The sequence below is a fragment of the Quercus robur genome, chromosome 1 (genome assembly GCF_932294415.1).
Source record: "Quercus robur chromosome 1, dhQueRobu3.1, whole genome shotgun sequence".
Taxonomy (NCBI): Eukaryota; Viridiplantae; Streptophyta; class Magnoliopsida; order Fagales; family Fagaceae; genus Quercus; species Quercus robur.
This window is the reverse complement of record NC_065534.1, coordinates 16,725,079-16,736,827: the sequence shown is the minus strand read 5'-3', so window position 1 is coordinate 16,736,827 and position 11,749 is coordinate 16,725,079.

Below are 11,749 nucleotides of genomic sequence, written 5' to 3'. Positions count from 1 at the left end.
TATATATATATTTATTCTAAAAACACAACTTTTGTACCACAAAAATTTGTCACAATTGTGACGGTCCGATTGAGTGGCATTAAAATTGTGGCAAAATTTGTGTTTATTTTTCTTAATAAATAAATGTTAGCCAACATTTTAAAAATGACTTTGTCACTAGTTACCATTCACTTTTTTTTTTTTTTTTTCATAAATTATCCATTGACTACAATTTTTGAAAAATTATTTTATGAAATGGTTGTTTGTAGCTACTTTATTACAATATGCGGACTTGGGACTCCGCATATTTATGAGTCCTACATGTTATGATGACTGACTAAAAATAGTTACTCAAAGGTGCTACCTCCCAATCTTCATGGTTGGCTTCAAAAGTGAGATACAAATATAAATCTAGTTTATTGTTATTTTTTTTCTAACTTATTTAAGTATAAGTTTTAAAATTTATTTTGTTTCTTTTCTAAGTATGTCTAGTTAAAATCTCACAATTTAAAATGAATTTCATGTTTAAATATGAATTGTCTAAAATAAAAAATCACAAACTATAAATTGGCTGTAACTTCCCTCGTGTAAGTAGAAAAGTAGTAATATAGTTTCCAACACATTAGTTAGGAGAGCTCAATTCTCCTCAAGTATGATGGTGTGGATGAAGTATGTTCTATCAAGCATTGATGATTTTATAAGTGCTAATTTAGCACATCCCTAAATAAAACTTTCGGATGTGTTTCTCAAAAAAAGGAAAGAAAAAAAAATGAAGGTTCATATATAATTTAGTAGTAAAAGAAGCTAATGAAAATAACTTAATGGAGCCTTTTTTATTCTACTTTAACATTCTAAAACAATTTTACATGTTCCTCCAACCCAAGACAAGTGTCTTGGTACGAAATAGGAAAAAATAAATTAGGGCTAATTTCACTTAATCCACTTGTGGTTTAAGGTGGTTGTATTTTTCACATTTGTGATTAGAAAGTATCACTTTATCTGCCTGCAAGTAATTTTATTGCAAAAAAGTAACTCACCTACCTGTTCATTATTGAAAAACCAATTAAAACACATCAAAACATAAAAGAAAAGCTAATAAACCTCTTGAGAAAAACTTTGTCATTGGAGAAATTCATGTTCAATAGAAGAAAATTCTTCAAAAATTATTTTGATTGAATTGTTAGGGTTTTAATACTAATACAAGATATTGGGATCTTTGTTGGTGAGGAGTAAGAAGATCCTATTGCTATTCGTCAAAAGTAAGGTTTCTTTCCTACCTAGGGATTTTTGAATTTCAAAAATTGATTTAAGTAACATTTGAAATTTATGATTTTATTTGTAATTTGTTTTGATTTTGGTCGGCATTTGAATGGTACCGCCTTTTCCGCCTTTTCTTTCTATCCCCTAATAGCTATGGATTAGTTAGATACCATATTGATTATGGTCCCTATGAATCATGTTGCTAGGTTAAAGTTTGAAAATTTCAGGGTTTTGTTTTGTTTTGGGAATCTTTTTGTTGTGATTACATGTGCTGATTTTTTTATGAGTGATCAAGCAATAGGATTTTGCTTGATTATTTAGTTAATAACCTGAATGAATCATTCAATACCATGATATTTTCTTCTTGGACTTCCCTTTGTAGTTGGAATCTTTTACTTGTACTTACATTGGCAAATGAACCATCAAGTTCATTGTTCATAATTGAGTTTAAAGGGTCATCTCCTATTATGAAATTGTTAATTATGCAACATGCTAAGACTACGTCCACTTGTGTTGGGAATGACCAATGACCAAATGGTCATTGGTGATAGGCCAAGAATGTATTGACCTCTTGTGATGAATTCACAAATTAATTACCCAAGTCAATTAATTAATTCAATTAGCATGCAATATGCGTGGTAGCACAAACCAATCAGTAATTAACTAAATGCAGCGGAAATTAAATTGACACGGTGATTTGTTTATGAATGGAGAAAACATACATGGCAAAAAACCCCACCGGGTGATTTTAAGGTCACCATTCCTGATAATTCATTATTATCACAACAAGCGGTTACAAGTAAAAGAATCCTAGTACCTTATACCAGCCTACAGTTGAACCCTTACCCCAATATCCAATTGGACTTATTCTATAGTGACAATCTCTTATTGTCAATGCACGGCTCCCAATACGTGACTAACCAATTCGATGCGTGGATCCCAGTATGCGGCTTACTCACCAACTTGAGAAAGATATTGGCTGCAAATTTCTTCAGTTCATCAACACGATGAAGATCGTGAAGCTCCTTGGTCATAAAACCTACGGTGTACAAACACAGCAGCTTCTTCAAGAAAAAGTTGAACTAGGGCAAATTCTGTCTCCTGTCACAATTTCCATGAACACAACTTTGCTTCACACTCGTGCAACCTTTTATGGCCCTTAAAATAATTCTTATATATATTTAGGGTTGTGAGAAAAGAAAACCTAAACATATACACACGGATTGGATGAAAATCAGTGCTGAAAATCTGTTTTTCATAAACCTCGATAGATAGCTTATTTGTCGAGATAGCTATCGAGCATCGGGCTTCAACAGTTTTTAAACCTTGATAGATACTAGCTGTCAAGTTAGCTGTTCAGCTTTAAAATCCAGCACTTCTTCACTTGTTTCTTGGACAGACTTGCATGACTTTAACACTTATTCTTGAAACCTTGTTTCTTGAAGTATTAAACACATCCTAGATCTACCCAATTACGAGTAAAGTGCGTTTTGTCATAGGATAAGCCAATTCTAATTTGACGTATGTTCCTAACATTAAATCACATATGTCCTAACAATTGGTAATGCATAAAGAAGAATGGCAAAGATTGAATAATTCTTTCTCATTTCTTGGTGGGTTATCACTAAACTCTTTCAAATGGTATCAAACACCACGATAAGGGGAGATAATTCCTTTTTGAACTCCATAACCAACATCATCAAGATAATATCTACCTACACGTTTATAGTAAAAAAGGAAAAGAAATCACTCCCAAAGCTAGTATCCATAATTAAATAATTTTCTAGTCCTATAATATCATTAGGAATTTTTAATCCCCTTTGCCTAGATAGTGCGTTATTTAAGACACGTGAGTCATATGCACTTCCTTCCCAACTAGCTAATACATAGGTGAATTTTAAGTCAAAGGTATCAGTAGCGAGGACATTTTGTGTTGTTCCATCCCGTCGGCCTCGAAACCTTCCTTGAATTTGAAGTGGAATAAATGCACGAACATGAGTTCTATCAATTGCTCCACACAATCCTAATTGCGATGAATATAAGTTACATTCATTTTACATCTTTATACGTATAAAAAAAGGAAAATGAAGCCTTTAAAACTTACCTTGAAATAAGGGCTAAACCAGCTGCTATTCCTTATCTCCAAGGGTGTATCTTGGAGAGAGCGAGAGAGATGAAACACTTTGAATTGATATAATCTATATATATATATATATATATATATATATATATATAATCAAAGCTCGGAGAAAATCCAATTAGTTTTTAATTAAATTCTCAATTTTGCACCACGCGTCCCATTTAATTTTTAATTTTGTACTAAGCAAATTATTGAGTGTAAAAATTGATGAGTCCAAATCCAATTAGATTCTAAATTGGATTTTGATTGAAGTCTAATTTTCCGCCACGTATTCATTTAAATTTTTAATTTTTGTGACAATTGAATTATTGGGTGCAAAAATTTAAGAGCGTAAAACCAATTAAATTCTAAATTATAGTTATATATATAACGAGAAATCATTACATATTTTATAAATGTAAGATTTAAAAAAAGTGTAAACTTATACTATGTATAATTTGAACATCTTCTAAAAATATATATAATTTTAAAAGTATAATTATGATTATTTTTAATTGTACTCGTGCATATGCATGGAGTTATACATTAGTTATTGTAAGGACACAATTTGGTTCCTAAGCCCAAAAGGTAAAAGTATCTAGGCCTAAAGAACTCAATACAATGAATTTGTAGAGAGTGGGTTTGAAAACTAGGCTCTAATAAGTTGGGTAACAATTATAATGGATCCAGATCGCAATAAAGTAAAGATAGATTGGTTTTATCTAAAGAAAATCGTCCTTGGCACAATTCGAGGTGATCAGTTCTTGTATATATCTCTTGAATTTAATTACAAACACAGTTCTTGTTGCTACAGTCTTTTTCTCTTTGTTTTTCGATCCCCTTCCCTTAGAGTCTTCTTTCTGTTTTATACTATCTACCTTCTTTCATCTCTACCCTCTACGAGTAGATTAGATTGCTGGTGTTCACCCTTGTCCCATCAGCAGTTTCCTGAAGTCTTTGGGGAGCAGCTGTAAGGTTGAAAATTACTATTCAAGTATCACTTCCTCATTAATGTGGCTAGAGAGTTAGCTGCAAAGCATTCAATGCAGCGGTAGCAGCTTTCTCTTAGATATTATATGGCTTTCCTCAATCCTGTGCTCCCAGGATGCTCGTCCTTATCAAAAAATCCTCCTAGGACGTTGTCTCGAATGGCAGACCACACCTTTAGACCTCGGCTTTGCTTGGCCGAGGATGCATTCATCCTCGAACCACCTTTTTGGACTCTTATGACCAAACCTTACCTCTTCATTCACTAACACGGACTCCCATGACAGTGTTTTACCCGTCCTCGGACTACTTAATGTCCTCGGATTGGGCCCCTGGCCCAATATATACATAGATACAGACTACTGGGCCTATCACCCCTACAATAACCCCTCGAAATTCTCCTCTCTGGCTCCTCGGGAAGAAAGGAGGATTTTGATGTCACTACAATCGCCCTACTCTTATCATGCATCATCTCTGCCTGTGCTGGTACTTTTTAACTGCCCAACGCACGCTCCTTACGCTTCAGCATCCAAGACGCGCCTTCATTAAATTTCTACGACTCCATGTTCCCCACTGTCTATGGTGCGATGCGGATCCAATGGCTAAGGATTCCATTGGAACTCGGGCGGGAATTTTCCCACTCGTCTCTCTCTCTCTCTCATATAAATATCGCTTGAACGCTCCATTCATTCCACTTTTGCACTCATTCACTTCTCTTGCACACTTATTCAATTCACTCGTGCCCTGACAAATACTAAGAGCCAGTTCGAGGAGAGTTTTCTTCTTTGCGTAAGTCTTTATAAACCTTTCCATTTACTTTTCCTTCTACTTTTCTTTTCTCCATGTCCTTTTCTCCTCGGCCTTCTTAGTTTCTCCTTTACCGCCTTAGTATCCCCAACCCTCTTTTAAATATGGGTAGATTTGCTTACTTGGTAGACTCCGCGGAAAGTATAGAGAGTTTTAAAGCTCGATATAGAATCTTGCCAGGAGTCTCCATTAGGTACTGTAAGGAAGGGGACTGGCATACTAATAGGCAGGAAGGAGAAGTTGTCATCCCTATGATTGCCTTTTTAGAGGGAGGGATAAGGATCTCTATGGGCACAGTTACTAGGGATTACCTAAGGGCTCATAGATTAGCTCCCACCCAATGTGCCCTGAATATGTTTAGGATTTTAGGAAGTGTAGATGTCCTTAGTGAGAAATTGGGCTTAAACCTTACCCACCATGATGTTAACTGGGTTTATAACCTCTACCACCTAAGAGCACTAGCATTGAAAAATGCTATGCTATACTATTATACCATCCCAAAAAACCACTTTATTACTTATACCATCCCATTTTACAATACCTCTCACATCCTAAAACTCTATTCTTATTAAAATATTATTCTTTAATCTTTCTTTATTATTTCTTTTTAACAAATACTTTTTTCAGTTCCACTTTCCTACGCTTTCCAACAGTTTTTTTTTTTCCTCAGCCTCCCTCATCCTCTAGCATCGGTTCATCTCACAGAACCACACACACAGACCCATCAACAGAGCCACACACAGCCACACACACAAACCATCAAACCAGAGCCAACAACGGCCACCACACCCACCACCCAAGCCACCGATCAGAAACCACACCGCCGATTTGAAACCCATCGGAGCAAACCCATTCAAAAAACCACAACCAAAAACACCGGACCCAAGCCAAAAACAACCAAAAACACCGGTCACAGCCAAAAACCACAACCACCACACCCACGCCGTCACCCACGACCCAAACACCAGACCCATGACCCAAACCCCGGACCCAACCACAACCCACAACCCCTTTAAGCACAAAAACCACAACCACAACCAAAAACCACAACCAAAAACACCGGACCCACGCCAAAAACAACCAAAAACCACAACCACAACCAAAAACCACAACCAAAAACACCGGTCACAGCCAAAAACCATAACCACCACACCCACGCCGTCACCCACAACCCAAACATCGGACCCACAACCCAACCACAACCCACAACCCCTTTAAGCACAAAAACCACAACCACAACCAAAAACCACAACCAAAAACACCGGACCCACGCCAAAAACAACCAAAAACACCGGACCCACGCCAAAAACAACCAAAAACCACAACCACAACCAAAAACACCGGTCACAGCCAAAAACCCACTTCAGCCCACTTCGATCTCCGATCTCCGTGACCCACGCCATGACCCACTTCGATCTCCGTGACCCACAACTCACCTCAGCCATACCCACCACTTCCTTTAAGCACCGGTCATAGCCAAAAAAAAAAAGCAGATGAGAAAGAGATGGATGATGTTTGGGTTTGAAACCCACCACTTCCTTTAACCACCGGTCACAGCCAAAAAAAAAAAAAAAAGCAAATGAGAAAGAGATGGATGATGTTTGGGTTTGAAAGAGGAAAGAGCAGATGAGAAAGAGAGAATGAAGAGAGCGGAGAGAGCAGATGAGAAAGAGAGGATGAAGAGGGAGAAGAGAGCAGAAATTAAGGGAGGAGAGAGAAATACCGAGTTGATTAAAATATATATATATATATATATATATTTTTTTTTTTTTACAATTGTGCTACAGTACAATTCTAAAGATAGAATTGTACTGTAGCACTATTGTAAAATTTTTTACAATTTCTGTGTTTAGCATCCTTTGATGCATTACATTTGGGGCCATAAAATGCTAAAAAGGGCTTAGATATTGCATTAGCATTTTTCAATGCTAATGCTCTAAAAGGGCAAGGTTACAACCTAAAAACTAGGTACCCCGAGGTTAGGCTCATTTCATACCTCCTTGACTCCAACAAAGGCATGAACAAGGATTTCTTGATCGTTTCAGGGAAGTGGCATGATGGCCTCCCTTGCCCGATAAGAGAGGGGAATCCAGGTGGGATTTAGGTCTAGGTTTATTACTTGATAGTCACCTCTTTTCCCTTGACATGTTTTGTACCTATTTGTCTATGTTTATGCTTGCAATTGGATTTTTTCCCTCTGGTTTGTGCCATTTTTTGCTGACAATGTTTTTTTTTTTTTTTTTTTTTTTTTTTCCGAATAGTTTTGCAGATAAGCACGCCGCCATTCCGAACTTCAACCTTGTCAATCAGCAGAGCCTAGACAAGATCCTTAAAGCCGAGATGTTCGTTCACAGTGACAGCCAACTAAGAGCGGCACACCTAATCCTAGGCTACACTCCACTCTTGTCCAACTTTCAAGCACCGAAGTGCGTGATAAAGGCAAAGGACCCACACTTGCAGCTGATCAACGTCGTCGTGCCTAACTTTCTCAACCCAGGTCTGGGACCACAAGGTGTGCTGAAAGTAGAACCAATCTTTCAGTGGAAGGCCAAAGATGAAGCGACCCCCTCACAGCCGACCACCAAAGGGGAAGAAGAAGAAAAAGAAGTAGTTGAAATTTTTGATTCCAAGGACGATTTTAAGGTGTTCAATCAATCTTAATCTCCAGAAGCCTTCATTGGTGACTTTAGTCACCTGCCTTCTGCCGAAGTAAGTCAGATACAAGGAGATTCCCCCGTTCCTGAAGCCATGGGGATACAACGCAAGCACAAGACGGGTCTTCTGGAGGTTATGGAATCTCAATTTGGGAGTAAGGCACTAGAGAAGACTACCCAGGCCAAGCTTCCTCCTCCTCCGCCTACTTAACCTCTCCGATTTGACCCTGCCAATCAAGAAAGGAAGAGGGATCAGAAGACTCAAGAAGTGGTGGAAGGAGGGAAGGGCCCCTTCCCCAAAGAGGCTGAGCTACAGAGGGGAGCTAAGCAAGCTAGGGTAGCATAAACCTTGGCGGATAAGAGAGTTGACTCTTAAGTCGGGGTCCTCGCTGGACGCCCGCCCTGGTGCTGGACGGAGCTCCCTTGCTTGCTGATGCTTCAATTAGAAATTTCCAGCAAGGAAGGGTTGGATACGTGGCCGATGCCGTGGAGCAGGCCTTATTGCTGCCCAAAGATATGGATGATTTAAGATCAATGAGGAAGCACGAGGTCTTCCTCAGCTTGAAGAGGGACCTCTCCCTGGTGAGCTCCCTAACTGCTCTTTTTTATTTGTTTATTTATTTTTTATTCATACTTATTCTTGTTTTCTCTAACCTTCACATATATTTTTTTGAAAGGCTGTCCAATCTACATATAGGGTCGAGGAGATAGTAAACACCTCACACCGGATGATGAAGGATGAGGAAACCCAACACATAGCTACCGTGGAAGCCTTTAGGGTGGCAAACAAGAAGTCTCAGGAGCTAACTACCAAGCTGACCGAGGCTGAAAAGGACAGGAAAAGTGTTGAGGTAGTCTTGGACGAGGCAGAGAAGCAGGCTGAAGCCTAGCATAAGCAACTCCGCTAGGCCGAGGCCGATCTCGCCACCGCCAGAGACCAAATAAAAGCTCTGTCAAAGAAGTTGGAGGAGGCTGAGAAGGCCAAGGATCAAGCAGAGCAAGATGAGTATGAAGTGGGAATGATAGAGACTGAGGAAGCCCTTAGGGCTGAGATCTTGGAGGTGTGTAGGTACTACTGCTTCCAAGTGTGGAATGAGACCCTCAGCCAAGCTGGGGTTGAGGCCTCCTCTACCCTTAGGAGAGCAGAAAGTACGTACTACCCTCTAGCCATTCGCGCTTTAGGCTTCTTGGGCTCCAAGGCTGACACTCTAAGGAGGCAGATGCTGGCAAGGAGAGCCCAGCCAAAGCTCTTCCTTCAGCCTAAAGCCCATCCAAGGAGGCAAGCTGCCTGAGGTAGCTGAGAAGCCAGCCGAGGTGTCCAAGGAAGTGGCCCATGATGCCATCCAGCCCTCAGCTGGCCCTAAGGATCAATCTAAGGAAAAAGAGGCCTCTCATAACATGGAGATTGTTTTGGCAACTCTTCCAACTCTTACCAAGAAGGACCTCAAGAGTAAGGGTCTAGCATCCTCCACGACAGCCTCCACCCAACCTAGCAAGACTTCGAAAGACAAGCTTGTAATAAAAATGAAGCCCTAAGTTGTCTTGTCTTTTCTTACTACTTTTTTAAAATTTTTTTTTTAATGTTATTTCTGTTTCCAAGGTTTGTAATCAGCCTGATCTTTTGTAACTAATCTGCCTTTATCTAAGGCTTAAATTAATGAAAATTATGAACATTTTCTTTACTCTTGTGACACTCATACAAGTTTTGATATAGTTTCTATTTTATTTAACACTTAACAAATATGAAAATGAGACACGGTTCATTTAGCTATCTGTGTAAATGATAATGTATTTGAAATCTCAACAAAGTGTAACTTTACTCCAAAAACATACACAATGGTAGAGTATCCAGACATGTCTGACTCCACTTAATCCCCACTTGTTTGTAAGTCTAAAGGACTAGAGGGACAATCAATTCTCAAACAGATAAAAGATATACTTGATATACTTACAAATGCTTTAAGTGATGCCTATGAATGTCCATTTGCTTAAGTTACTACCATGAAGGTCTCTGCCATTTAGCATGGTTGGTTCTATTTGATACTTAAACAAATAATAGAAAGTATTAATTTACCCAAAGCATGTGGTCCAAGGAGCTAGACATAATTAAGGTTCTGTTTAACACTTAGAAAAATGATATGAAGTATTAGTTTACCCAAAGCATGTGGTTCGAGGAGTCATGCATGACTAAAGTTCTGTTTAACACTTAGAAAAATAATAGGAAGTATTAATTTACACGAATTATGTGGTCTGAGGAGCCAGGTACAACTAAGGTTCTGTTTAACACTTAGAAAAATGATATGAAGTATTAATTTACCCAAAGCATGTGGTCCGAGGAGCCAGGTATGACTAAGGTTCTGTTTAACACTTAGAAAAATAATAGGAATCGTTAATTTATCCAAAGTATGTGGTCTGAGGAGTCAGGCATAACTAAGGTTCTGTTTAACACTAAGAAAAATGATATGAAGTATTAATTTATCCAAAGCATGTGGTCCAAGGAGCCAGGCATGACTAAGGTTCTGTTTAACACTTAGAAAAATGATATGAAATATTAATTTACCCAAAGTATGTGGTCCGAGGAGCTAGGCATGACTAAGATTCTGTTTAATACTTAGAAAAATAATAGGAAGTATTAATTTACCCAAAGTATGTGATCCGAAGAGCTAAGCATAACTAAGGTTTTGTTTAACACTTAAAAAAAATGATATGAAGTATAAAGCATAATGTAATAAACAAAAATTATGACAGAAAAGACTTTCATCAGTAATAATATCTTTGTAGGTTATTTACATTCCAGGGGCGTAGTACAACATTTTCATCTAAATCTTCAAGATAATATGCACTTATTTCGGCCACCGAGGTGATGCGATATGACCTTTCCTAGTTGGGCCCTAACTTTCCCCATGCCGGGTTCTTTGCAGTACCTAGAACTTTTCTTAATACCAAGTCTCTAGGCGCTAATGGCTTCAGCCTCACGTTGGCGTCATACACTTGCTTGAGCTTATGTTGATAATACGCCAATTGAACCATGGCATTTTCCCTTCGCTCTTCAATTAGGTCTAAACTTTTTTCTAACAACCCATTATTGTTGCCCAGAGTGAAAGAACTCGTTCCCAGTGTTAGGAATTCGGTCTCTAAAGGAATCACAACTTCGGCTCCGTAAGTCATTGAAAAGGGGGTCTCCCTTATTGACCTACGAGGTGTAGTCCGGTATGTCCAAAGGATGTGTGATAGCTCTTCCATCCATTTTCCCTTTGCATCATTCAATCTCTATTTGAGTCCATTCACTATGACCTTATTGACAGTCTCGGCCTGTCCATTCCCCTGTGGATAAGCCGGGGTGGAATACCTATTCGTAATGCTCAGGTCACAACAGTACCTCTTGAAGGCTTTACTGTCAAATTGAAGGCCATTGTTCAAGATGAGGGTACGAGGAATCCCAAACCGGGTGACAACATTTTTCCAAACAAATCTCTTGGCGCGTCCCTGATATTTGCCAATGGTTCAACTTCAACCCACTTAGTAAAGTAATCTATGCCGACCAGTAGCCATCTCTTATTCCCTACAGCTTTAGAGAAAGGCCCTACAATATCCAAATCCCATTGAGCAAATGACCAAGGGCTGGACAGAGGATTAAGGACACCTTCTAGTTGATGCATGTTTGGGGCAAATCTTTGGCATTGGTCACACTTCTTCACGTACTCTTATGCATCCTTCTGCATGTTCGGCCACCAATATCCTTGAGTGAGGGCTCTGTGAGATAAGAATTTGCCTCCTGTGTGACTTCCACAAATCCCTTCATGTAACTCCTCTAGAAGCACCTCTGATGCCTCAGGGTGTATGCATAGCAAATATGGCTTATAAAAAAAGCGTTTGTACAACTTTTGGTCCTCGGACAGCCAAAACCGAAGAGCCTTTTTTCACACTTTGTTAGCCTCGGACT